The sequence below is a fragment of the Nomia melanderi genome, chromosome 12 (genome assembly GCF_051020985.1).
Source record: "Nomia melanderi isolate GNS246 chromosome 12, iyNomMela1, whole genome shotgun sequence".
Lineage (NCBI taxonomy): Eukaryota > Metazoa > Arthropoda > Insecta > Hymenoptera > Halictidae > Nomia > Nomia melanderi.
Window position 1 is genome coordinate 1,393,712 of NC_135010.1, and position 26,363 is coordinate 1,420,074.

Sequence of the window (26,363 nt, forward strand, 5' to 3'; positions counted from 1 at the left end):
ATTTTTATCGTGAATATAAAAAATGTGTATATAGATTATAAAACTGAAATACGAAACTTTTCTGTTAGTAAAGCTGAACATGCTTTAACAGGCAGACAAAGACAAAGAAATGAGTTCACTGGTTATTGAGATATCATGGCTGCTGTAGAAAATAAAACATTACACTTAATATTTAATAATTTTGTTAACATGCTCAAAAATTACATACATTTAACATAACATTAACTGTTATATAATTAAAATGTAAAAAATTTGCATGTAAAATTCTATATTTCTAACTTCACCAGTTTTTAATTTAGTAATTTAAAAGTCGCCAAAAAACAACCTTTTCAAATGAAAATATCCCCTTAAACAACCTAAATAAACAACGACAAGGAGGGTACACGTGATTAAACATTTTATTTGTAGTTTCCGACATACATATAATACTTCAACCTGTATCTCTTACTGATTATACAATATTATAGAGTTTAAGAAAAGTATGTTTATGTCATTAAATTAGTTCAATCTTAATTATTTATAGGGGAACTGAAACAAATAATATGAAGTAAAGTATTAAAGAGAACATTAGTATTAATTTGTTTAAACTCCTTTGTTACTTTTAGTGGTATCATTTGCGTAATTAGTAGACAAATATTAAGTGTACATAAAGCATCTCATACCTTTCCCAAAATCGCATTCAATGTTGTCATTTATGCATTTATAATGCAGAAAATTTAGTCGATGTTTGAATGTATATTCAATAACTCCACGTAACTATCTGATCGTTCACCCCCATGGGACTGGTTAATGGTAACCTGACCTTTCAAGAACTTAGAATCGAAGAAGAATGGGAATCGATCACCGTGAGCTTCTATTTGTAAAAGAAAAACGTTTCCGCAATCAGAAAAGTCTAAAGGTTCAAATGGCAGCTTTTGTACGCTTTCATAAAAAAGACGGTCGTTTAGAACTAGTTAGCAACTTCATAATGCAGACTTTTTAACATTCTTACTGAGATTTTCCTCGAGATGTGACACGCTAAAAAATATATGTATATGCGGACAATGGTGCAAATTGTACAGGTGTAAAGAATTTATACGAAACTACTAAAGCATTTAATTTTTATGAACTTACGAAACCCACATTTAGTAATGAATATATCAATCACCTAATTCTTCTTCATGATAAATGTCCGAAATAAGACCTACTTTACCATTTATTGGAAACCTTTCTCGGAATTTTAACAATGTATTTGTTTCATATTTTATATCAATATTTGTGTATTTTAAAGACAGTTTCAGTATTTAATTTGATGCAATATTAAATCTTTTGTTGCTAATGAGTCAATTATATCATTTTCATACAAGTATATAGATTAATGTGACATCAAGAATTTATACGCAGGAAATAATATATATAATTGCGCGATAAGATTTCATACCTGAATTGTCAACATTAATTGTTGAAAAGCAGTTATTTTGTTTATTTTTTCAAATTTGTATGTATAGGTATACTTCATTTACATGTATGGATACTGATACAATTTTCTTCAGCTTAATCTAAGATATCTAACGTCAAATTAAACAGAATTTACTACTCTAATCATCAGTTTTGTTCAATCTGAAGAGTACCTATTTATAACATGTCTGAGAAAATTAAATTGTGAAACTCTAATTTTGTTTAATTCAAAAGTTGTGGAAGATATCGTATATCAAATTTTTAAATATGGTAATAGAATAGAAATAAAATTTTGAGTTGCTACAGATATATAGAGTATTCATAAATTTACTGTTTTCTTCGTAAATGTTAAGTAAACGCACAAAATGAAAGCGAAATAATAAAATAACATATTGGCACACATAAATTTGCTATAGTTTTTAATAATCTTGGACAAATAAACTACATGGACCGCTACATATTTCTGTGTATTTTGTGAGAAGTAGTGTACCAAATTCAAATTCAGGGGTACGCTGTACAATGACCTTATTTCAATATCATACGTTACATTTTTTATGGGTTTTGCTAATATTATTCGATACACGCTTCTATTACTTCATCGTTTTTATAATTGTTTACATTTGAGGACTGCGTACTGTAAACAGCTTTTTTAATAGTGTCCTATAAAAATAAATCCATATCATACTTCATTGCGAAATATTCAGAGTGTAAAAGGCTTGGAGGCTGTTTCTAATGTAACGGGTTAAAGACCCGTCTTTTTCATATTTCAAAAATATAATTTTTTAAAAATGTTTTTTAAACATTTCGAAGTAATATTCAAATAAATAACGAAGTTTGGATTCTTCTGCGTGATACCGTCATAGCCTAGCCACAAACCCTCAAAACTTTGGGGTGAAAACAGTTATGATATCTGTTCCGGTTCTTGAAACAGTTATGGAAAACTGAAATAGAGTCATAATTTTTATTAGATAGCTATATCGATTCTAGGTTATACCGGTTTAGCTTCTGGATTTTCACAACCGATATTACAGTGGGACCCCAAGTTACGACCTCCAATTTACGTCGTTTCGCAGTTACGCCGTCTCTATGTAACGCGGTAATCAATTGTTTTTACCCAATATTTTTCGCTCTGTCTTTAGTTTTAACTGAATTAATCTGAAACTTACTCGAGTAAGGAATTTGTATGGGTAAATAATTTCAGATTATATCGTTTATACACAGTTTAAAAACTCATGGAAATATATTTAAAGTAAACATAAGTATACAAGTATAATTAATCGAGAATTAACACCATTATTTACAAAATACTATAAACTTAGAAACTAAATTAAAAATACTAAAACTTGAGAGCGTTTCTTAAAGATAAATACGTATTTTAATGGCATTAAAAGAAAGCCATCCAGTATGATCCAGTATTATTTGTGGACATCGTGATCTCTTCGATTCTTTGTAAACGTTCGTTAAATGTAATCTTTCCTATTATATTTATACATTTAAAAGAAAATTCTCCTAATCTGATAAATACATGTACAGATACATGTATATGTTCGCATAGAAGTACACATGTATATCCTGTGTATCACGACTTACGTCGCCCACTTCAGAACCAATTAGGATGTAAGTCGGAGCCCCATTGTACATCAGTCCTATATCAGATTACTTCTTAAATTTTAAACTTAATATCATAGCACAGCGCTTCTGACACAGCGAAAATACACATTAGTGTCAACAATATTAGTTCGTATAGTTAGATTTAATTACCAACGTCTTAATAACTCTGGACAAGTTCGCTGTTACTTTCTTATCATTTGTTTATTTATCTCCTATTCCATATTTGATAAATATTAATCAACAAATCTGTAAAGGTACACCCTCATCTATAAAAATAACATCTGGTCTACACAGAGCAGAAATAGAAAATATAAAAACTAAATTGAAAGAAGCAATGAAGAAACCATACAAAAAAGGAAAGAAGTTAAGAAAGTTAGAAGTGCATAATGTTGTAAAATTTTCGCGAAAGATCATAAGGAAAATATAATCCAATGCTTAAAATGCATGACATGGGTTCACGATTTATATGCAAAGTAACCAAAAAAAAAATTTTTTCCAACGCTTGTGCGATACAGGATATGTAACGGTAATAATTTTCCTTCAATTCTGTTCGTAGGTACGTCTTAGATTATAGGTGGTATGACTAAAAAGACCGGGATCCATAGTTGTACCAATCTTAATATATGAAGATATATTCATTATATGTAAGAGCATTAGTTTCGCACTCTGATAAAATAAATAGTAGTAAAGTTCAGTAAAATTTTGAATAAAGTAATTAGTAAAGTATTATGTTTTGTTTATGTAATATATCTTACAACTTATACACTCTTCTTCTTATGGGATATGACTTAACCCGTTAACTGTGGAATTTGGTTTGAAAAACTTCTCATTGTGCACGCAATAAAAACTAAAGAAAGATGGAGAAAAATGACATGTTCATCTGAAAAAATAAATAATTCATCGTTGAAAGAATTAGTATTATTTTGAATTTTAAGATGATGTGTACACTCGTTAAAAGCAGTTAACTGGTCAAGCAATTTTACCGTAGTTGAGATATACAATAACAGTTAAAACTGTATTTCGGTTCTCCATAACTGTTTCAATCGAAACCGATATATAACAATTTCATACTGTTATTTTCGGAACCTTTTCAATTCTCGTTCAAAACTTCAAACGCGTTCTTCTCGAAACTACATTTTTCGTATTGGTTGCCAGGATATCTCCAAACACTATCGTACTGATTGAATTTTCATGCGTCATCAGCACATACACGAGTATCATTCATATGTTAACCATTCCGAAATGCATTCGTTTCTGATTTGTAGAGTTATTTAAAGACAAAAGAAATACAAAGAGACGAAATTCTAAATTTAAGGCGCCATTTTTTTCAATTTTCACTACATTTATTTCTTTTTGTCTTTACGATAGCTACGTCCATACTGAATACTTGAGAATTAATTGAGTTCTTTTGTTCATGATAAGGAGAACGGTTCAAATTATAGTAACCAGCAATCTGCTATTTTTTTCATATCCAAATTTGACGTGTTCTATGGCTATCATTTTTAAATATGATTCAAAAAAAGAAACTCTAATCATTCCCTAAGGATACATAAATATCATGATACAAAGCATACGGTAATAACTTTTATAAAATTTTAAGATAAATATATAATTATATTATAGCTAAATTGTAAGAACGTATTTATATAAGTACTTTCTAATTTTTATAATTTTTGTGAATTTAACCAGCAATGATACTTCATCGAGGTTATATGTTTAACTTATGTTTTAGAGATTGTTTACAAAAAACTGGTAAAACGTTACTGGTTTAAAGTATTATATGAATAATACATATGTTATAATTTTTTTCTGCTGGAAGTATCGGAAAATTTCGGTTGAAGAGTATGCAACAAACTTCGAAATTTAGTTTATACAAGAAGTAATCATATTTCATTGATAATATTAGACATTTTGCAATTACACCATGTACCTATTACCGTTCATCGTCGGTCGAAATATCTACAACATGGCGTGTAGTCAAGCGTCTTGAGCTTGTAGTGTTGTAAACATCTTTCCTATCATAAGTTCCTAAAATTATTGCCTCAAGTAAAAACGCTCAGTTTGTAAGGAAAGTTTCATTAAATTCATTCAAAATTTTTTCTCACACTTTAACATAGTAATAAACAAAATATAACTGTTTACTTTACGTGATTTTTTAAAAGTGTACATTCAATATCCTGTAAAATTTGTAGGTCCAGAGTGTAAAATTTTACAGAAATTAATTCTTTGAAACACGCAGCATATTTAACAGGTTCAAATAAAACCGTTGACTGTGTAGCAAACTTACGGTTTAATGTGCAGTGGCTCAGAACGAATGCATACGTGTGTACAGTATTCTTAAATTATCTGCATACACGTTTCTTACACATCCGATGTTCTCCATACGCTTTCCGATTTTTTCTAACACATACACTTAATACTGTTTTTACACAATAGATATGTTCCGGGTAAAAAAATTGTGTAAAAAATATACTGTGCCTATCGAAAAATAGAGACGGTTTTACACCTTAAAATGCCGTAAATTAATACAATAAACCATATAAAAATTTGTTAAAACTTGATTGATAATGTTCAATCAAACAAATCGTTTGAAAACAGGAAAATAATTCGTGTTAAATCAAAATCGTATAAAAAGAAAAATAATTTGTGTTAAACCAGTGTACTGTAAAAATAAAATTGGGTGTGTTTGGTATAGATTATTATCTGCTTTTATTAATGTTTCTACAGTGTATCGATGACAAGTTGACCAGACAGACGAATGTGAGTCTGATTGGTATCTTGTAGTTTCACTACTCTTTCAAGTCAAACAGCCTTACCCTTTTCACGCGTTTTTCCGGTATTGACGGAAACGAATATATCTACAAATCGACAAAACACGAAGGGTTATGAAAACTTCAAAGGTAGGAGGAAGTAAAATGTGGTATCCTTTTTATTCTTGTACGATTCCACAAACCAACTTGTCATCAAGTAGTAGTATAGTAGATACTATAGTAATATTATAGTAATATAGTAGGTACTATAGTGTAATTAATATAACAGGCACTCCAATGTTAGTACCATAGTAATATAGTGGCACTACAGTGTTAGTACTATATTAATATAGTACGTACTATAGTGTTAGTAAATATTATAGTAATATAGTACGTACTATAGTGATAGTATTATAGTATTATAAATAGTATTCCAGTGTTAGTAGTATTGTTTTCCATCACCTTATTTCTGTTCCCTCTATTTTATGGTGTTATGCGACAGTAACAAAATTGCGAAAAAGGAAAGAATAAAAACAAATGAAGGAGGCAGAACAAAAGCAAGTACACCCTCCTATAACTGTTCACAGACGTGTGGCGTACCTTATCTCAATTCATTTCTCTTGTACGCATTCGATGAGACGTTACGGAGGGTAAGTCTCGTGTTTCGTCAATCTTGATTTACGAATCTAGTGAATGAGAGAAAATTAAAGAGAAAGTATGAGCACATGAGTAATAAAGTGAGACAAAGTATGTTCACATTTATGTATTAAATAACATAAACGGTCGTAGTTCGGTTATCGTTTTCTGTCCATTTCGCAATATTTTATTTCATTTTCACAAATGAAATACAAAATATACTCATAATACTATGTACGAGCATTTGGATCTCATGTGACGCGACATTATAGAGGGAAAGCTATAATACACAATCTGCATAGCAGTACGTCTGAAAAATTAGAAACATGTTTAGATTTGATAATAAAGAAATACTTCAGTGAAAAAAACAATCATAAATAGAAACTTTCCTTTTTAATAGTTCCAATGTATTTTACAATTTGTCCATGTTGAACATTGGGTAAATCCAGTGGAAACCGAGAATTAATAAGTACATAGAACTCAATGATTTATAGTTCTTCTCGCAGACGAAAAATTACCTATTTCTAACGAGATTACTAATTAGACACCTAATGTATTTAAATGTATCTTATCCTCAGTAAAGTGCATTCGCGATACGTGTAACAACCGTTAAATCTCCATGCAGAATTTATAAAAGGTCTATTTAAAAAATTCTATCCTTTACTTTAAAGATCACAAAAATTGTAAAGACTTGCTCTTGGACCTAAATAATGTTAATGGAGAGATTTTTAATATCAGAATCAGTTATGCAAATATAGGTATATACGTTGTACATATCACTAATCTCGGCTTCGTTCGACCTTTACTCGACGAAGATGTATTTATGTGAATATGTATATTTACTTATGTAGGTGAACTTACTAGGTCATCCTATAAGTAATGTCGTTTTTCGTATGCTAACTTGTAATATAAAAAATTAATACTTGCATTCTTTTTTAATCATCGACGCATTGACCGCCGTTGTGTATGACATTCTCCCATTTTTCGATCAGTTTTTTGATGCCATCTCCGAAATAGTATAAAACATATCTTATAAAGTAAGATAAGTAGGGACATTATTTATGATATGATCTTATATTTCGTAATACTACTCATTGTCCGTACAATTATAAAAGTAGAAGAAAAATTCTTTCTTGAAATTTTAGATCAGCAACAACTAGTTATATGAAATATAATAGAATATATAATACAAATACGAAATATGAAAAACACAACGATATTCCACCTTTTACAGTATTTTAGAACAGTAAAATATATACTTTACCGCGCGTACTCGAAATGAATTAATACTAAATATCGTCATTAAGCGTGAAGAAATTAAATTTATAATAATATTATGGAGATATCAGGATTATATAGACAAAAGCCCGTGACACTTTGAAACATAAATATAAATTATACAATAGCATACAAATTAATTCCATCCATTGCATGCTATTGAAACTTTATAATAAATAATTTATAGATCGTTTATTGTATGACCTGTTGGTTAATTTATCTATAATATACAATAGCAAAATTTATAACGAAACCTGTTGAATACTATTAACATGTTGACTTAAATTGTTAAATTAATGTGTTGTCCTTGAAAAAATTACAATAAGAAAATTGGTATTAAATAAAAGTATTTAATAACGAAAGTAACTAGATAATAGTAACGTGAAAACTGTGATACCAAATCATTAACAAGTTCACCGCCACGAGGATTTTAGGCAGTTTGTGTAATATTAGTTACTCTTTCATAACAAAGGCAAATGGTATTAGAATTAATTGTAAATGAGTTGGTATCATAGTTCTTAAATTACACTGTTATTTAGTTACTTCTGTTACGAAATATTTTGATGTGACATCGGTTTTCTTCTTGTATCTGTTTTTAAGCAATTTGGAAGCTCATCGGTGACGACTGTGACAATCAACGGGTTAATCCTTTCACTACAATGAATGAGACATCTCGGTTCCCCGATATCGAAGAAACGATGCTGTGTGCGAAATATCTCGTCACCATGATGTCGTCGTACAATAATATGGACGAAATATCTCGTTCATCTTTATTACTGATATGAAGTGTTTTATTTAAAAATTTGACACAAGTAACGGATTTTTAAGACATATCATCGTTGGCGGAAAGTGCTCAAAGGTGATAAACATAAAATACTCCATATATTACACAATTGGAGTGCTTATTGATTATTTTGTATGAATTGCTTGGAAGCATGGTGAAATGAATAATGCGGGGGAACAATTTTTACGAAAATATCTAGTTTCTTCCGTCGGCCATTATTTTTGCAAACTACACATTCTATTGTTAGATGAGACTCTCTTCTATGGATTATATTTTTGTATATTAGATATACTTTTACATCGATTACAATTGTCCCTGTTGCAATACTCGAATAATTCTTCTATAATGTTTACAGTTCTTGTCATCCACCAAACTCTAATTGTGTAAAAATAGAAACTCTAATAGTGTAAAATATAGAGTATTTTATATCTACCATCTTCAAGCACCTTCCACCAACTATGACATGTATTAAAAATCTATTACTTGTGTCAAATTCTTAAATAAAACATTTCACATCAATAATAAAGATACACGAAATAAGTCGTACGTACATCATGGTGTCGAGTATCTCGTCCATAGCATTATACGACGACATCAGGATGACCAGGTATCTTGTCCATAGCATTATACATCATGATGGCCGGATATCTCGTCTATTGTGGCGGAAGGGTTACTAGTAATTTCTAATATCGCTTGTATTTGTTAGGGTATATATTAAGGATAAATAATATTATGGAAAACGCTCAGAATTGTTGCGGCAGTCAACGTGCTGACTGTAGGTTGAGAGGCACTGTATACATCCACTGGCAGGCGCGTGCTAGGTATTAGCAGTTGAGGGAACGGAGTATTGACCTTGGAAATACCAAAAGATTCATTCCCCGCAATAGCTCACCAAGAAGGATTCAGGGTCTAACGGAGAGTCTGTGTCGTTGCCAAAATTCTCCACCATTGAGCATAAGACAGGTACAATAAGCGACGCGAAAGTCTACCCCTTGAGAGAATTGTAGCTCATTTTATGCTTCTCCTTTTTCACGGCACGTTTCTGGTTCTCACGGAGCTGACAGCGCTTGAAGTGTGCCGCAATTTTCTCCGTCCTTAGTCTTTCGTGTCACTTATTACACTGTTGCATGCCCTGTCTCATCAGAAACATTGCGGATTAAGAACTCAGGAAACACATATAAAACCTTAATTGCTGGAACATATAAAGCCATATATCGAGATATACGTATATTCATTATTGTATTATTATAATTAATACTAGAATTACCAAGCATTTGATGTGATTAATATGTACTTCTTATAAAAATTATAAAGGTACATTTTTTTTCATTTCTTCTAATAGTCCATATATTAGGTAAGAGGAACTACTAATTTTCGAATTTAATTTCAAATATTTAACATATTTATGGTATCAGTAATTGCAGAATGAGAAAATTAGAACCTGTCATTCTGACTGGTACGATAGGTCTAATGTTAATAATAATTTAACTTTGTTGCATAAAAACAGAATTATGTCTACAAAATAGAACAGGAAAAGAAAGAAGAAATATATGAAAAGGAAAACTGAAATGTGAAATAACAGTGGAGGAATATAAATAAAACTTAGACCAATTTAAGCAAACGTATAATAGGGATGTAATTATTAACAAGTTGCGTGCCGCGTTAAATTCATTCGTGTCGTATAAGCCAACATAATTCACGTTACTTCGTTAATTATGCGTATTTGTAAAATATGTCTTACATTATTTATGGTTACAAAAAATAATTATTCAGAAGAGAAATGAGCAATGTATATACAAAATGCTCTATAATAAAAGAAAACATATTTCCGTTAAAAAAATAGTTAAAAAAATAGTTATATAATTTACCAGTTAACTGTGTTTGACGAGTATACACATCATCTTAAAGCTTAAAATTATACTATGTAATTCTTTCAACGATGAATTATTTATTTTTTCAGATAAACATGTAATTCTTCTTTGTTTTGCTTCCGTTTTTCATTAAAATATATCCTAAGTGCATTCGTCCAGCGTTTGACAAGTATACACTTTATTTTTTTATTCTATTGTGCGCTAAATGAGAGATTTTTCAAACCAAATTTCACAGTTAACAGGTTAAAGAAATTTAAACCATTCCTTCTTATAGAAATTTATCAAAACAGTCTGAGGAGACAGTCCAATGCCTCTCGTCAATGGTCCACATGGCACTCAACGTGTCAACAAGTTGACCTCCAGTAATTATTCAAGATTAGTCTCTGTCTTTTTAGTATTGTCTTGAAGTTCACTGTCGATAAAGACTCCCAAATGGCAAATATTCTAATAACTTATTATTACATTCTTAAATGGTTAAAATTGTCAGTCATATAAAAAATATTGTAACATATTTTACCCTTTGTTTATAGAATTATTAATTTAAATGTTATATTAAGTAGTCTTTAATGCGATATTCTATCCGTATTCAATTTTATTTTTTATTAATTGAATATTTTGTATAAGTAATGTTGAAATAGTATGCACTATCATTATACTCTAAATTTAATGTCTTTGTAGCTCGTACGACTATCTAAACTGTAAAATAATGTAGGTTCTAACAGTATTTAACAAAATTTTCATTCTCTTTGAAACGTGATACAAACCGTAGTAAAGCAAACAAACTCTTCTTTGATTTCAATTTCTATAATTGAATCTACAAAGATTTACAATTACCTAAATATTAACACTAAAATTATTATTATAATAGTTAGCTAATCCGTTAAATCGATAAACAAGAAGTGTATTAATTTGTATCAAAATTTTTGATACGAAAAATTTATTAATATTAAAAAGTCTGAATAATATTTCTTTCTCATAAAGACTGTCACCTTGTATTTTGTAAATAGCATCACATCGTTTTATTTTCAAAGCCATAACTCACGCATCATCATAAATCAATTTAATTATTTGATTCTGAAATACAGTACCCTAACTTCTGATCGTTCTACTATCCAGACGTTCTGTTAATCAAACAGGGTGTCTCCTAGCAACAGATGGTCCGACCAAACCAATTCTGGCTATAACGATTGAATACGAAATTTTATGTAGTTTTGTATGATAAAAAATATATATAATTTAATAATTAAAAAATATGAAATACAAATGTTTAAAGAAAATATCAGTTATTGCGATTTCTTTTTAAATTAATGAAAGTATCAGGAAAGAGGTTATACAGTAGTATAAGATAATTCTTTTATCTGAACCCTTTTATCTCCTTTCTGATTCGGGCTACATGTAATTTAATTTATCTAAACTAAAGTCCATGACATTTAGTCTAGGGACTGTCTGTTATTCCGATGACTAACTTATGAACTGCATTGCAAATATGAATTGTATTATTTTAGGATCACATAAAGTGGTGGAAGTTTGATATTGCCGCAAACAATACATATTTCATTTGTTATTAACGAGCTACCGTGTATAACATTTTATTTTTAAACCATGAAAATCAGTTTAAATCTCGTGGAGACACAATAAAAACTTATCTGAATATTACGTAACTGCATATTCCGTAAATTGTTACGATTTTATAAATACTTATGCAGTAGTATGTATAGAATATTATAGAATATTTTGCAATTTGTGTTATTCAAAGATCTAAATTCTAACAATAAATTTAGCAAAACTTTTTATCTGCAACCTAAGTGCTTTAATGTCTTTGTGTTTATAAAAATATTAACGTTTTTGTGTTTTAACTACAACGGGAACCAAACATATTTAAACAACTCGTTCATATGACACTTCCAGCCAGGAAAAACATAAATTACGCATTATATTTATGAATTATTGATCTTGATTATGAATGATATCCATATAATTGTGCATACAACTCAATATGTTCAACACTGACAAGGATAAGTATCGAACCCACGAATTCAAACAATTATGAAACTTTGTGTGTAAGTAGAGTAAGTCGAGCCTAATACATTGCAATTTTTCGCGTCGAATTTCACTTTGAAGGGGTAAAATCAATCATTTTCAAAATAAAAATTTTGAAACATTTAAACATTTTGAAAGATGTTATTTTTCAATTTTATAAACGTAAAAGAACAATGTATCTCTTGTTGAAACTTTTCTTCACTATTTCTTACCGTTCTCAAGATGATCCACGGAGAAGAAAAATTTACATTTCTTTTAAGGAGGGGTTTCACCCCTTCTAAATGAAATTCGGCACGAAAAATTGTAATGTATTAAGGCTTACTCTACTTATACAGTTACATAATTTTTTGAATTCGCGGGTTCAATACCTTTCCTCGTGAAAATATTTATTATATTGTATACTATAACACAAAAGTATGTAATTGTGAAAATAACATACACTAAGATATTTTTTGACCGGTTACAAAATACGTAAAATACGTTGTTTATCTCATTTAGAAAATCTAAAAAAAATCATTTATTGTCATTTATTAATATCAGGTGAATTATTTTGTCCCTAGACTTATTTTTACTACGATTAAATAAAATTGTTTTCCCCGTTTATTCAATTAAAATAAAAATTTTCTTAGTTAAAGATCAACCATTCATTCAATGCTTCAGTTGCAGAAATATGAAGGTCAGTGCAGTCAATTATTATGTAGGAACCATGGAAGTATTCAAAAGATGTCTGTTAGCCAGCTTTCAAAGTGAGTTATTCAAAGGAATCTAGAGCAAATAAGCTTACACACTACATTCGGTCTGATTACTTTAGAATTCATAGATTTTTAAGGAGTACTCAAGCTTTGTCAAGATAATGATTAGTATTCGTCATCAGATAACTAGTCAATTTGCGTAACTGCATCAATCGAAATTGACCCAAATATTTACCAAATAATGTTTATAAAATTCAGTATGAGAAAACTAATATTTTTATTGTAAAAATGAAAGATTAATACCAAAACAACCGAGCATTTAATATGATTGATACGTCAACTCTATAAAAATTGTAACAATAAATTATTTTCTGTTGCTTCAGATATTCATTATACTGTACAAGTGAAACCATTTATTTTCAAGATCATTTTGAATATTCAATGCTTTGAAGATATCAATAATTACGTAACAAAAAAACCGAAACCAGTCATTTTGACTAGTCCTAGTGTTAAATAAATCTTTTGAAATCATCTGTATTATATTAAATACACATACAGTACCGTTCAAAAGTTCCCGGCCAGATAGTTTTTGGAATTTTTCTTACACAATAAATGCTTTAAGAACTTTTCAGCGTATTCTTTATACATATGTTTTTTAGAAATAAATAATTCAATATTTCGAAGGTTTTCAGCCAGAATGTTTAAAAAAAATGCATGTTTTCTGTAATAATAATAATTTAATATATAGTATTTAATATATTAAACTTAGTATTTTGTGATACATCGATGTGACATGGATTCAATTCTAAAAACGATCTGGCCAGGAACGTTTGAATGCCCCTGTATATGGGTAATACATATGTTCATAGTCTGGTTATAAATCCATATCCATAATAAAACGTTGTGTTAATAACTGTTTTTTCAATATGCATTAAGATACAAGATATTTAAAAATTTTTTAGAATGAAGATTGTGTTTTAATGATACAGAATTTCAACAAATTCACTGCCAGTGGGAATTGTGTGATTCCATTTGTATTGCCATTTCTGTTTAAGTGTTCTGTCACTCTAAGTACCATTATTTCATTCCAAGTATATTTAGTTGTAGTTGTTTACATTATAAAATTAGTATATTTTATACATTACAGTATATTTTGTGCATTGCCATTCGTCTGTTTGTAGCAAAAGACTGCTTGCCAATGTAAAACGCTTTCCACTAGGGTACATTTAAAATACAACGAAGATACTCTTGTTGGCAAATCCTAAACACTTTGCTAACCAGGAGTGTACCCATACATAATGAAAACCAAATTAGTAAACTAAGAGGTAAACAATTCTGGTCATCGTTATTTATCTTGTGGACCAACGCAGATAACTGGAAGTTACGTGGACCATTAGTATCGCAGGTCCATTACTAAGGTTCAACATTCACAAGTTGGACCTGTATGTCCCCATGTTTTGTGGAAATGAATTTCTCATTTATTATTAAACAGTAGATGTTTACGAATTCAAAAACAATACGCACAAGCTTCTATACTCACGGACAAAAAAATAGCACATCAGTAAATTTGACAAATTCTTATATTTAAACTGAATATTTTATAAACATTTAATAATATTTATACGCAAATTTTAATTAATTCGCTAAATAAATAAAATTTTTATTAACAAAATGACACTTTTTATCAATTTAACCCCTTGGTCCCATGATTTCTTTCTGAACTGTGATCGCTTTAACTACCTTGTTATTTATTTATTGAAAACAAAAGAAACATCCAGTCTCATCTAATGTCAACATGTCCTCTAAAGCATAATCATTGATAATACAGGAATAATATGTAATTTGCATTAAAAGAAATTAAATAATATTTATGTTTGTTAAATTCTAATTGAAATCTTCGTCACGAGTCTGACACGATATTGTAGGGCAAAGGGTTAATAGTTTGTTGAACTTCCTCGGTTTACTATACTTCCATCGTTCGTTTCGGTAATGTTTAAAACAAATTTTGTAATTCTTTTTGTGGAAGCCTGTCCCACTTTCTCCTAATGCATTTTTTTAATTCTTGAGTTGTATTAAATTGTCGATTACCGGCGTAAATTGTTCGTGAAAGTTCTAAGTATATTATCTTTTAGCTGCTTCTATTTCACGATGTATTCCGAGAAATTGAAATAAGAAGTATCACTTCCAAGTTCAACCTTGTTTACCACGTTCTTAAAATGTCTCGTTTACATAGAGTGGAAAACATTTAAGAACTTCTGAGCGTACCATTCAAAATGTGAAAATATTATCCTTGCGCTACCTTTGTGCTTTAAACTGGGTTACCGAAACGAGCATAATTAATTCACGCAACAAATCACACGTGCATTTTCAACTAGTTCCGAGATATTAATTTGTCAGCGAGCACTACAGCTTGTGCAAGTAAAAGATCACTTTATCAATGAAACATCTCAACGTGAGCTTTGCTATAACAAATTTTGAGTGGTCTTTTAATAAACTGATTTCAAATAGAATATCGTTCTGCTCTGGACAATTAGTGATACGAATAAATATCATTAAGGTATCCACGAGCAACGGTAAATGGAAATGCCCTGGTTTGTAAATATTGGTAGAGTAAATGTACCGAATTTGAGATATGTACCTAAAATTATGATCCTGTAGTGTATCCACAAGCAAGTGTTAGAATGCCGTAGTAGTTTTTAGAATTGCATGATGCCGACTGCATGAGATTGACATTCACAATGTGAGCAATTGTTGCGAAAAAACCACGTAAAGTTTTATTTTTATTCTATATTTTAAGTCACATCAACTCCATTGGATCATTAACTACTACTTTAAATTATGTAGATGATTATTTATGTATATGATTGTATTGTGTATTCCTGGTTGTGGATGGCTAATTAAATTAAATGTACCATTTTTATTTCTTTTAGAAATTTCAAAATATTAGAACGTGAGTGAACTGTCGTTTTAGATTCTTAAATCGTTATCTTAATACTAGATTTATGGATATTTACCATATAGTTTGTTCTATCGTTGTTAGAAAAATTGATATTCGTTCATTTGGATTTTAGGAATTAGAGGTTTAAAAGTAGACAATTGGGGTACCTATTTGTGTAACTGCAACAATCAAAACTGACCCAAACATTAATCAAATAATGTTTATCAAATTCAATATGAGTCAAATTGACTCGTTCCGTAAATGTAGTGTTCTCTGTATTATCGACTAATATTTTTATTGTTCACCTGAAGCATTAACACTATAACTACTCAGCATTGAAGACGATTAATATATAATCCCTGTAAAGATTGTAACAATAAATTGTTTTCAGTTTCTTCGAGTATTCATTATAGTATTTAAGTGAAACTATTTATTCTCAAAATAACTCCAACTATTCAATACTTTTAAAATATTAATAATTGCAAAAGAAAGAAATCGAAACCAGTCATTTTGACTGGTACCGTAGTTTTAGTATTAATAAACCAATCTTAGATAGATCTAGGCCTAAAATGTTCAAAAAGTAAGACACCATGTTGTTTCCAATATGAAGTACTTATCTTTTATCTTACAAAAATAACGTTCCTACTTTTACGCCAATAATCACAATCGTGAAAAATGGATTCAATGCAAAATATTAATTTTATATACGTTAATTTCTTTAAAAAAGCAAAAAAATAAATATTTCCTAAAGACCATTCAAAATCGTGGGATTTTATATTGGAAACATTTTAGAAATTTTGGTATTTATCAGTATTATCTTCATTATCTCAATAAATATTTTATACCAAATTAAATATTATTCTCACTTACAAATAAGTGTTTTATGATCGCCATGGCGAAAGAAAGGTTTAACTTTTGTTCCTTTGTATCTGTTGTTATAGAAATAAGCATAAACGAGGTGTGATATTCAATTATTGTCAATACAACGTTTGTTAAACTTTCCAATATTAAGACCTTCAGATTAATCCTATTAATTCATTTTTTTATAAAAGTTAAACACCATCTCATAACCATAAAAGATTACTCTCAGAATTGGTGTACGGTTACTTCTTTTGAAACTTGATGAGAATTGACAACGAAAACAATGAGCAATATTTGAAAGTAATCAACTAGTAAAGAGGATTTCACTTACTTCTTTTTCCAACTGCAGCAAAATTACACGGATTAATCACTCTCTCGCGTTAAAGCTAGGCTTAAGCTCGCGCGTGAATTGGGTCCAATTACACGGACGTGTACGTCTGTAAACTGCTCACAATTGGCCCCTGCTTCGCGTAATAATCTTGCATTTTTTTGTTAATAAAATCTTGTTAACATTTTTTCCATAATCCATAGAAAATAAATATTTATCGCTGTCACAAGTGTTTATATATATCTTAATGTGGATTTGAGTCTATTGTTTTACAAACTTAGGCTTGGTGTATTCAGTAGTGTTTAATTGATTATGTATTTACTATTTTATGAAATAAGAAACTAGAATTAATCAGAAATTTGTTTTTTCTTGATACTCAATTGATACTCAAATTAATCAGGTTTAATTCTTAATTTTAAGACTTGTATTAGTATACTTTATAAAATAGTAAATGATAAATGAGTAAGAAACAGTTTTACCTGGTGCTGATAATGTTACCCCGCAGTAACCGCACGTACAAATTGTTTATTTAACATTTTTAGATAAATCACTGAGGTATATTAATTATGAAATCAGCATTCCTTTCATTACATACCTGATTGCGTCATTCCTTTAAATTCGTAATATTATTAGACATAAAATGCTTTATTAATCGTTGTTTTATTGTTTCCTAAATTGTAACACAAATACAATGAATTTATCACTACTATCGGAAAATAATGTTCAAAGAATATAACAAAAAAATGAAATAAAATAAAGCTTTCCGTTACATTGCACGTTTATTGTTTCTATGCGGAACAATTAAAGAAACAAATTCACATAATCTAAAAAGTCGTCACACCCTTTATGAAAAATAAAGTTCTATTTTTTTCTACAATATAAAATAAATATGTTTAGTCCCAACTTCAATTAAAATACGAAAATATAGTAAATACGAAGACAAAGGACTTAATGATTTCCTGAGCTGTGATAACAGTCTCAGCTATCAGCGAAGCAGTAAAATTCTAATTAGAGCTGTTTGAGCGTCCCGCTTTCAGGAACCAATTTCTCTGATTGAGTCTCACCAATTAAGAATGTCCCGGATGTTGTAAGATAAAAATACGCAACCAGTTGGATTCGAATATTATATAGTCCATGTTGCTTGATCCGTAGATTTATTTACTTATAATCGACGTGTACTTCGATAATTCAAACATTTAAATTTAATAAAATATTGGAAATTTATGGAAACATTATAAAAACATAATTTTTAGCTTTCCGTGACAGAAATACCCTTATAAACATATTTTGATTTATAGATTATTTTCGTTATGATTTTCCATTCATTTATAAATTTTGCAACTGGAGTGGATTTTGGAAAACTACTAATATAAAATTTGATTAATTCTCATGTACTATCTAAATCTAGTATTCAAGTAGAAGAAGCATTCGTTATTTCATTTATACTAAATACTACATTTCTAATAAATGTTATTTTCGAATTACATTTTGTTAATTCTTTAATTACTAGTTATGAAATTATCTTTAACACTATCTGCCACTGCAAATTCAATACATAATTATTGATAACATCTTCGAAGTGTAATAACAAGCATCTAAAATTATCAAAATTTTGTATTCTTTGACAAGATCACTAAAATTAACAATATTTCAAACAAAAGTATACTAAAAATAATTACATTTTGTTCCAATTATTTATTAACAAAATATTTAATGCATACATAGATACTCTGTACTTGAAGAATAGTTTTGAATGGAAAAGAATATTGGACATAAAATTCAGAAAAAAACACAAGTGATTGTCATGACAATGCATATACTTAATGAATGTTTAAATGAGATCAAGTTCAGAAGTAAGGTAATTTGTTATACGCGAATTCTCGAATAATAAAAAGTGATAACGAAGGAAAAATTTGAAGCATATTGGAAAAAGCAAATTACGATACTTGTTTCTATTTAAGTTGAAAAAATTAATATTACGCCGATGCAATTAAACGATATCGATCGTATTGTTGTTTCACCCCTATTATCCGGATATCGCTTCGTTAAGGTTACAACGTGCCTTCGCATTATTGTCGTGGGCGGGGAAATAACTTCATCTACCAAAAAGAACTCTAATCCCAATAATAGAGGCAATTCGGGAAGAAATTGACGCCAATTTCGAAAACTGATAAGGAGCCTAATCATTGATTGAGTACTATGAAGATATTGTATGCTATCAATATTTTCGATTTAAACGCTGAAACATCAAAGCAGTTATTGTTTTCTTAATGGGCTTTTATAACAATTACTGTGATCTCGGTAGTTCATAATATCGCAAAATCAGTTTACAATTATATCATTATTTAAATGGATATTGATAATTGATTGTTTTCAATATTTATCGTGTATTCTTTCTCGCTTATTGTCATCAATGTAACGTAATTTTCAAATTACACACAAGTATTTCGAAGTAAGAACTTTCTTTAAATCTTCCCTCACTTCAATAACCTTTATAACATTAACACCACTTCGACATTTTACAGAATTTTTTTACATTCGAATTTCAAAATTCCCCACAGATATGTATTCTAAAAGTAATTATAATTGCAGAGAATGAAAATTGCGTTATTACCTGATTTAATTTCCTTGTATTCACTTTATAAATATAAGTGTATTATTTTTTTTCGTAAAGAAACAACTGTTCGATATAATATTTATTCTCTTGTCTTCACACGTTACTAAAATAACAATAAGTAAGCAATAGTATTAGAATACTATAGATTTTCGATATTCCCAGAAATAAATACGAAATTTCTCCAGAAACATCGTGTGTTATTCGTTAACACTTAAATTACCCAGATTCGTGTCAGTCAAAACATTGTTTCCCTTATTCGTCGAATGGACCACTATTAAACAATACAGTTAACATTCAAGGCGAGCATTCCAATCATCGATATAATCGCATCAAGGCTCTCCTCAAACACGGGATGCATCAGGTGTACATTTCCAGCGTAAGGGCTGATGTTATTTGAGATATATTACGCAGAATCAGAAAATAATGATCTCGTGGGACGCGCGTATATACGCGGATATTTTCTAATGACCAACATATACCTTAAAGCGGAGAACATGTTGCACGAAGGACTAAAACGCGCGCCTAGCAACACGATTAACATCGGACAGGATCGAATGTTTACAATCACCCGTCCATAAACACCGATTCACATACAAAAAGAATGCATCCCCGTGAACAGCAGCAAATACCTATCTCCCATCGACTTCGATTTCAAATATTCGAAGCATCATCCACGCTCGGCTCTATCGATTCACCAGCAAATCTCTGAACAGCAATTTGCATATTCATCAAAGTGCCCCATGCACGCTGCACCCTAATTCACGAGCCTGTCGGGAGTATCGCAATCTCAATTCTACTAATTGTAAGCGAATTCAATAAGCTCGCCTACATCTGTCCATCGCAAAGCCAGCGGCGAGAGTTATCGAATCCCGAGACTTTCGAGGGACAAGTCCAGATTCCTGGAACGCTGGACGTATCCTTGGCAAACGACCGTTCGTGTGGCTGAACGATGTAAGGTTAACCAGTAATTTCACGACTAAACGGACTCGAAGGGGACAGGGTATACTCGCGAGTGTACTTACTTGCGACAGCCCTGGGTCCTGGCCCTCCACTCCTAGAAATCCCTCGTCCAGGGTGAAATGGTCGAACACGACGAACGTAGTCACTGGCACTGATCGGTGAATGAAACTGCACGCGCGATTTCGTGTACAGGGACGAGTCCGTGGCGGCTATTGCGACGGAGAAACCGAGGGAAAGGGGAAGAGAGCGGCCGCGAGGAAAAATCGTACCTCCCTGCGGCTGCGACGAGCGAAGGCTCGTTCGTGACTGCTTAAAGGCCAGTCGGTTATGCAGCTGGGAGCGGGGCGTGCGCCCTCCACAAAATCAAACTTTGCCTCCACTCGAGGAAATCCACCATGGACACACAGGCTGCGCGGCGCGTACCGCGGCTACACGCTACGAGCGCGAGCGACCAGCCTACGGACTTTTCTCTTCTCCTGGCTCCTCTTATGGACCCGTCCGCCAAAACGGAACTGGGAACGGGATTATTATGGCTCTCACCACGCAGCCTTATCCCTGCCGATATCCGTGCACTTCCTACCCCTTCTGTTCTTGATCCCGTAACCAACCCCTTCTCGTCGAGCCCCACTTCGCAATCAATTAACTCTGTACATAATCAATTTAGAAGCGCGAAACGATAAAAACTGTCTTTCTCGGGGCGATGAGGTTTTGTGATAGAAATTGTAATATGAAATGCGTTTGATTGCTTTTCGTTGGAGTACGTGGGGAGGAAGTATGAGATATTTCAGTAATGATTTCTGTAATTGGAGTAATTAAATATTTTGAACGGTATTGTTAATTTATTGTATATTGAGTATTATGGGGAATAATTATTAAATTGTAATATAATTAGAAGACAATATAGTTTTCGTGTACAATGAAGCTAAAATTTGTTCGGTAGTTTAATTCTTAATAAAATTATAGGTGATAATTCATTAAGCACGTATATTTTCACGTATAATTATTAAGTACGTTTTCACAAGCCATGAAGTGACAGTTTCGACAAACTATCTTCAATTTAAAAGTAGTTGATATTTTTCGAAGTTACATCTGAGTATTAATGTTATATTCAGATATACATCTAGTGCGTCAATGAAGCAACTACCGTACCAATCAACATGATTAATTTCAGTTTTATTATTTCGCAATTATTAAAATCATAAAAGAATTAAGTATTCGAAATTATTTTAAAAATCAATAGTTTCACTTGCATACTGCAATGAATATCAGTAGGAATTAACAAATATCTGTTGTTACAATTTTTATAAACATTACATAATATTAAAAACTATAATATTCTTCAGCTTTAATGTGACAAAATTGAATATTAAGTAGGTTTCAAGTAAGAAAATTAAAAAATTTTGCCAAATTTATTTTGCAAAATTGTACCGATTGTATCGGATAAAATATTTGTTTTAAATCGGTTTTATTCGTGGAGAACTCGGATTTACGTATTTGCTTGACGGACAAGAACAGTTAAATAACGAGTTTACTTGTCGCGCCGTTGCTGAATGTTTCTACTTGTTGCAAATATTGTGAATAACGTACCAATAATTTCTCTTCACCTTATTGTTGTTAGTTTATAATTACGTATTCGTATATATCAATTTTTAAATAAATGAAAACCAAATAAATGCTATCAATATTGAAACATTTACAGTCGTTTAAGACTCATTTATTCAGTAACAAATACGCGGTCGAATGTTTATGTAAATACAGATTTTATGAATATATGCACACAATACGAGATGAAAAAAAGAAGTTTTTCACGCATTTTGAAATTCAATGAGGCACTATATGAAGTGAAATTTTCATTACACTTTATTAAACTTTTTATTATATTGAAATTTAGACAGTTTATATGCTAATACATCTAATCTACGGGCTTGGCAACACAAGAACGTCCAAAAAGTTTTGAATCTAAAAAAATATGGTTCATATTGAAAGGTTTAATTACTTTTGATATTTATTTTCATATAATTTGAAATTATTTAAACACATTTGATTTTGTCCCGATTTATTTTAAAGAATTTATATTAAATGTAAGTATGACATATTTATGCTCATAGAAAAACTCTGATACAATTTAGTTAAGTAGAATAATTATACCACTACAGAAAGTAACAGATTTTAGTAATATATCATTGATAAAAAAAAAGAAAAGTTAATTTTTCTTATCGAATTGAAGAAGTAGGAGCTGTATGTGTTTTATGTACTATTAGTTTTCAGTTATTTTAGTTAAGTATGATATGAGTGTACTCCCAGATGGAAGTATTTTTAGTGAAGTATTTTACGTATTACAATCAATCCATTGTCATACATTATGAATTCTAGTTTTATGGATTGCTGTCGTATGTTTTTATACTCTCGGGAGAATGTTATTTCTCTAAATATATTGAAATTCTGAGCATTGAAATTAACAATATACCAGATTTCAATACTTATTACTAATAAAAGAAGAAGTACTGTTTATCAGTTTAAATATTTTTAAATGTAATTAATTACTCCCCAATCAATGTAATTCATCTTCCATTAATATCGAAAACTGTAAAATATTGATATTATTACAAGCGCAAACATATTATTTAAGAAATCGCACGATTCAGCTGTACGTTCTTTTGAATTCTTTGAGATCTATAAAACTATTTGAAAAATAAAAGTTTGTATTTTCAACTGTGTGTGTCATCAAATTGCAAACAACGTAAGTATTTATTAAACATTTCAGTATTGTTATTAACAACTGATGAAACCATATTAACTACGATATCATCTTCATTAAATTAAAAATTGTTATCTAGATCTTACCGTTTACTCAGTATAGTTATATGAGGTCCTATTAAAATATTGTAGGTGTTTTTCCCATAAATTTGTACAGTTGTTCTTCTTAATACTGTTTTCTTGTTATGATAGCTAAAATATATATTAAAATGTATAGAAATTTTTATTGTGTTTCATTTATGATTACGTGTGTTCAGACACATTCTAAGATGAAAAAATTAGAAGTTGTCCACAAATACTACCAAGCAATCGTCGTAACTACCTAAAAATCTTATTTAACTTATTTGATTAGTTTTTGTAATTTATTTGAAAATTAGAATTTTTCGTAATGATTAATACGTAACAAACAAGAAGGTTCTAGCACATTATACAAAATTATACTCATAAAGGATATTAATCGGTTCGTATGCGCAGATTTTAATGAAACTCGGCGCACATGTTAAACCGCGAAATATGTTCGGCACGTTAGTACGTTAGCTATTTTATAGCTGCTCATATTCATGTTTACGAGTTCAAAATAGCCTCTAAAATTAAAGATGAAAACATACTTTATTTAATATCTTGAAAACTACCGGAGATAGGAAAAAATGTTAAACGCGAATATTGCTCTTCCTTTTGTAAGAAACAACGATATAAACAATGATTTTAAAGAATGATCACCTTCCTATTAATTTTCCAAAAAATATTTAAAAATTTTTCGGAAGAATTGATTCACATGAGTTACATATTAGTGGTATAAACATATTTTTCCTAATTTTGGCAAATTATTTGCAATCGGAAGTAAAGAAACAGGGAAAGACATGCCATTACAGTAAGTTACTATATGCTACATACTCATTCAGCTTTATGCTAAACAATTGTAATGAATGATTAAAAATGAGTTTTTAAGTAAGAACAAATAAAAGTTCGATTTTTAATATTTTCGAAGCATGTACAAATATCTTCTATAAATTACTAACGACAGGAAGGTGAAGTTTTTATTTATAATCGATAAGAATAACATTTCTTTTCATGATAAATTTATCCTATGTCAGTGACATCTAGGAATTTTAAAAATTCGTTCAGAGTACTGCATTCCTTGTAGCAAGAAAGAAATAACTGTCGTATTTAATATTCATTTCTTGTTCGTTATAATTATAAAAATATTTCATAAAATACGATTTCATTTTCAATTTTAAACGTTATTTGAAACTCGCAAACTTTAATATGAACAGATATAAAATGATATATGCAGAATATTTTTTAATGATCTATTTACATACGTAGATACCGAGTGTTATTAAAACGTGCTCTTATGAGTTGCTTGATGTACTCTGTCAAAAGCTATCAATTAAGCAATGCTGCGATATGAGAAGCATTTAAGTATTGTTGTCAATTACCTAATAGTTAAATAATCGTACATCTGCGTTAGTACGTAATAACTCTTCGAATTTATTAATTCTTATAAAACTGGCAGTATTAAAAATATTGCTTATAAATAACTTCTAATTAAAGAGCACTTTTTTAAAGTAAAGTTCTTCGAAATAAATCGATTGAATGTATACGTTTTAGCTTTCCTTATGTTTTTGTGTACATGCATTGTTGCAAAAATATTTCTTTATAATGGCGTATATTATTCAATACTATATATCTGACAGTTATTATATATTGGCAGTTTTAGATACTTCTGTCGCAAAAGGTGTGTCACAAAAACTTGACTCAACAAATATTTAGATTATTACGTAATTTTTTATACAATAACGAATAAAACAAATATTCAGATCCTTGAACTAAAACATTTTATATTGAACAATTGTGCTTGAAATAAGTTGTGAGAAAAATGTGTTTACAGTTTGCAATCGATTTTTAGGCAAATAGTTATGTTATTAATGATACTTAACTTCATTGATTTTCTTAACTTCATTTGAATTCAATCATTTCTGAAAATTTAGTTCATTTTCTTACATTCGTATTTTAAAAATGATAATATAAAATGAATATAATAAAATATTTGAAGAAAATTTGAATGCTTCGCATATATTACGTAACCCACCAGGCAAAAGGTTGACCTTACCATGTACATTAATGGAAATGGAGATTTGCATACTAAATAAATTATTTCATAAATTCAAAATAATACTATTCACTTATTAGAATTAAGAATTAAGTCTCTAATAACCGAAGTTAGTATAATCAAAGATTATGAATTTTGTATATAATGTCACAACTATATACGTAAAGTAAGGATTTTATATACTTACAATAATTATAAATGCGTAAGAAACATTAAAGTAAAATTGTTACAGATCATTTCATTCAACCTTTATTTTTTCTGTTCAAGTGCCAAAAATTATTTATCCTGACAGCACCAATATTTTTCCACACTTTCCACCACATTACGCTTCTTTAACCCTCATCTGTCCCTTGTATCACTTTGACATATTTCTGCGGTAAAAAATGATGTTATTAAGTCATTTATCAACAGATTAACCTCAGGTTCTGTGATTTTTATTTCTTTGACATAAAATATATATTTATTATTCTTAATAACTGAACATATAATACAAGGGAGAGGAAATATTTGTAATAAAAAGGATCACTCATGTATCACATTGACACAGGCACGATTACGTCTTGTCACATTTTTTCGTGCGTAATTCAGTGCTTATAATCGCTTCACGGCAGTTATGCATTCATTATACAACCCTTTCAGAATATAGCTAGACATATGCAGTTTTAAGTATAAAAAATTGTGTTTAATTTT

General features: G+C 29.9%; 1 protein-coding gene across 8 annotated transcripts in view; it reads right to left on the reverse strand.

The window, feature by feature from the left end:
- Positions 1 to 21,298, reverse strand: part of LOC116426355 (putative G-protein coupled receptor CG31760) — a 151,996-nt gene extending 130,698 nt beyond the window's left edge. For all 8 annotated transcript variants that reach the window (XR_012999876.1, XR_012999879.1, XR_012999878.1 and 5 more), the window contains exon 1: positions 20,866 to 21,298. The gene's annotated coding sequence lies outside the window, so the exon portion shown is untranslated. The remainder of the gene's footprint in view (positions 1 to 20,865) is intronic.
- Between the last annotated feature and the right edge of the window lie 5,065 nt (positions 21,299 to 26,363).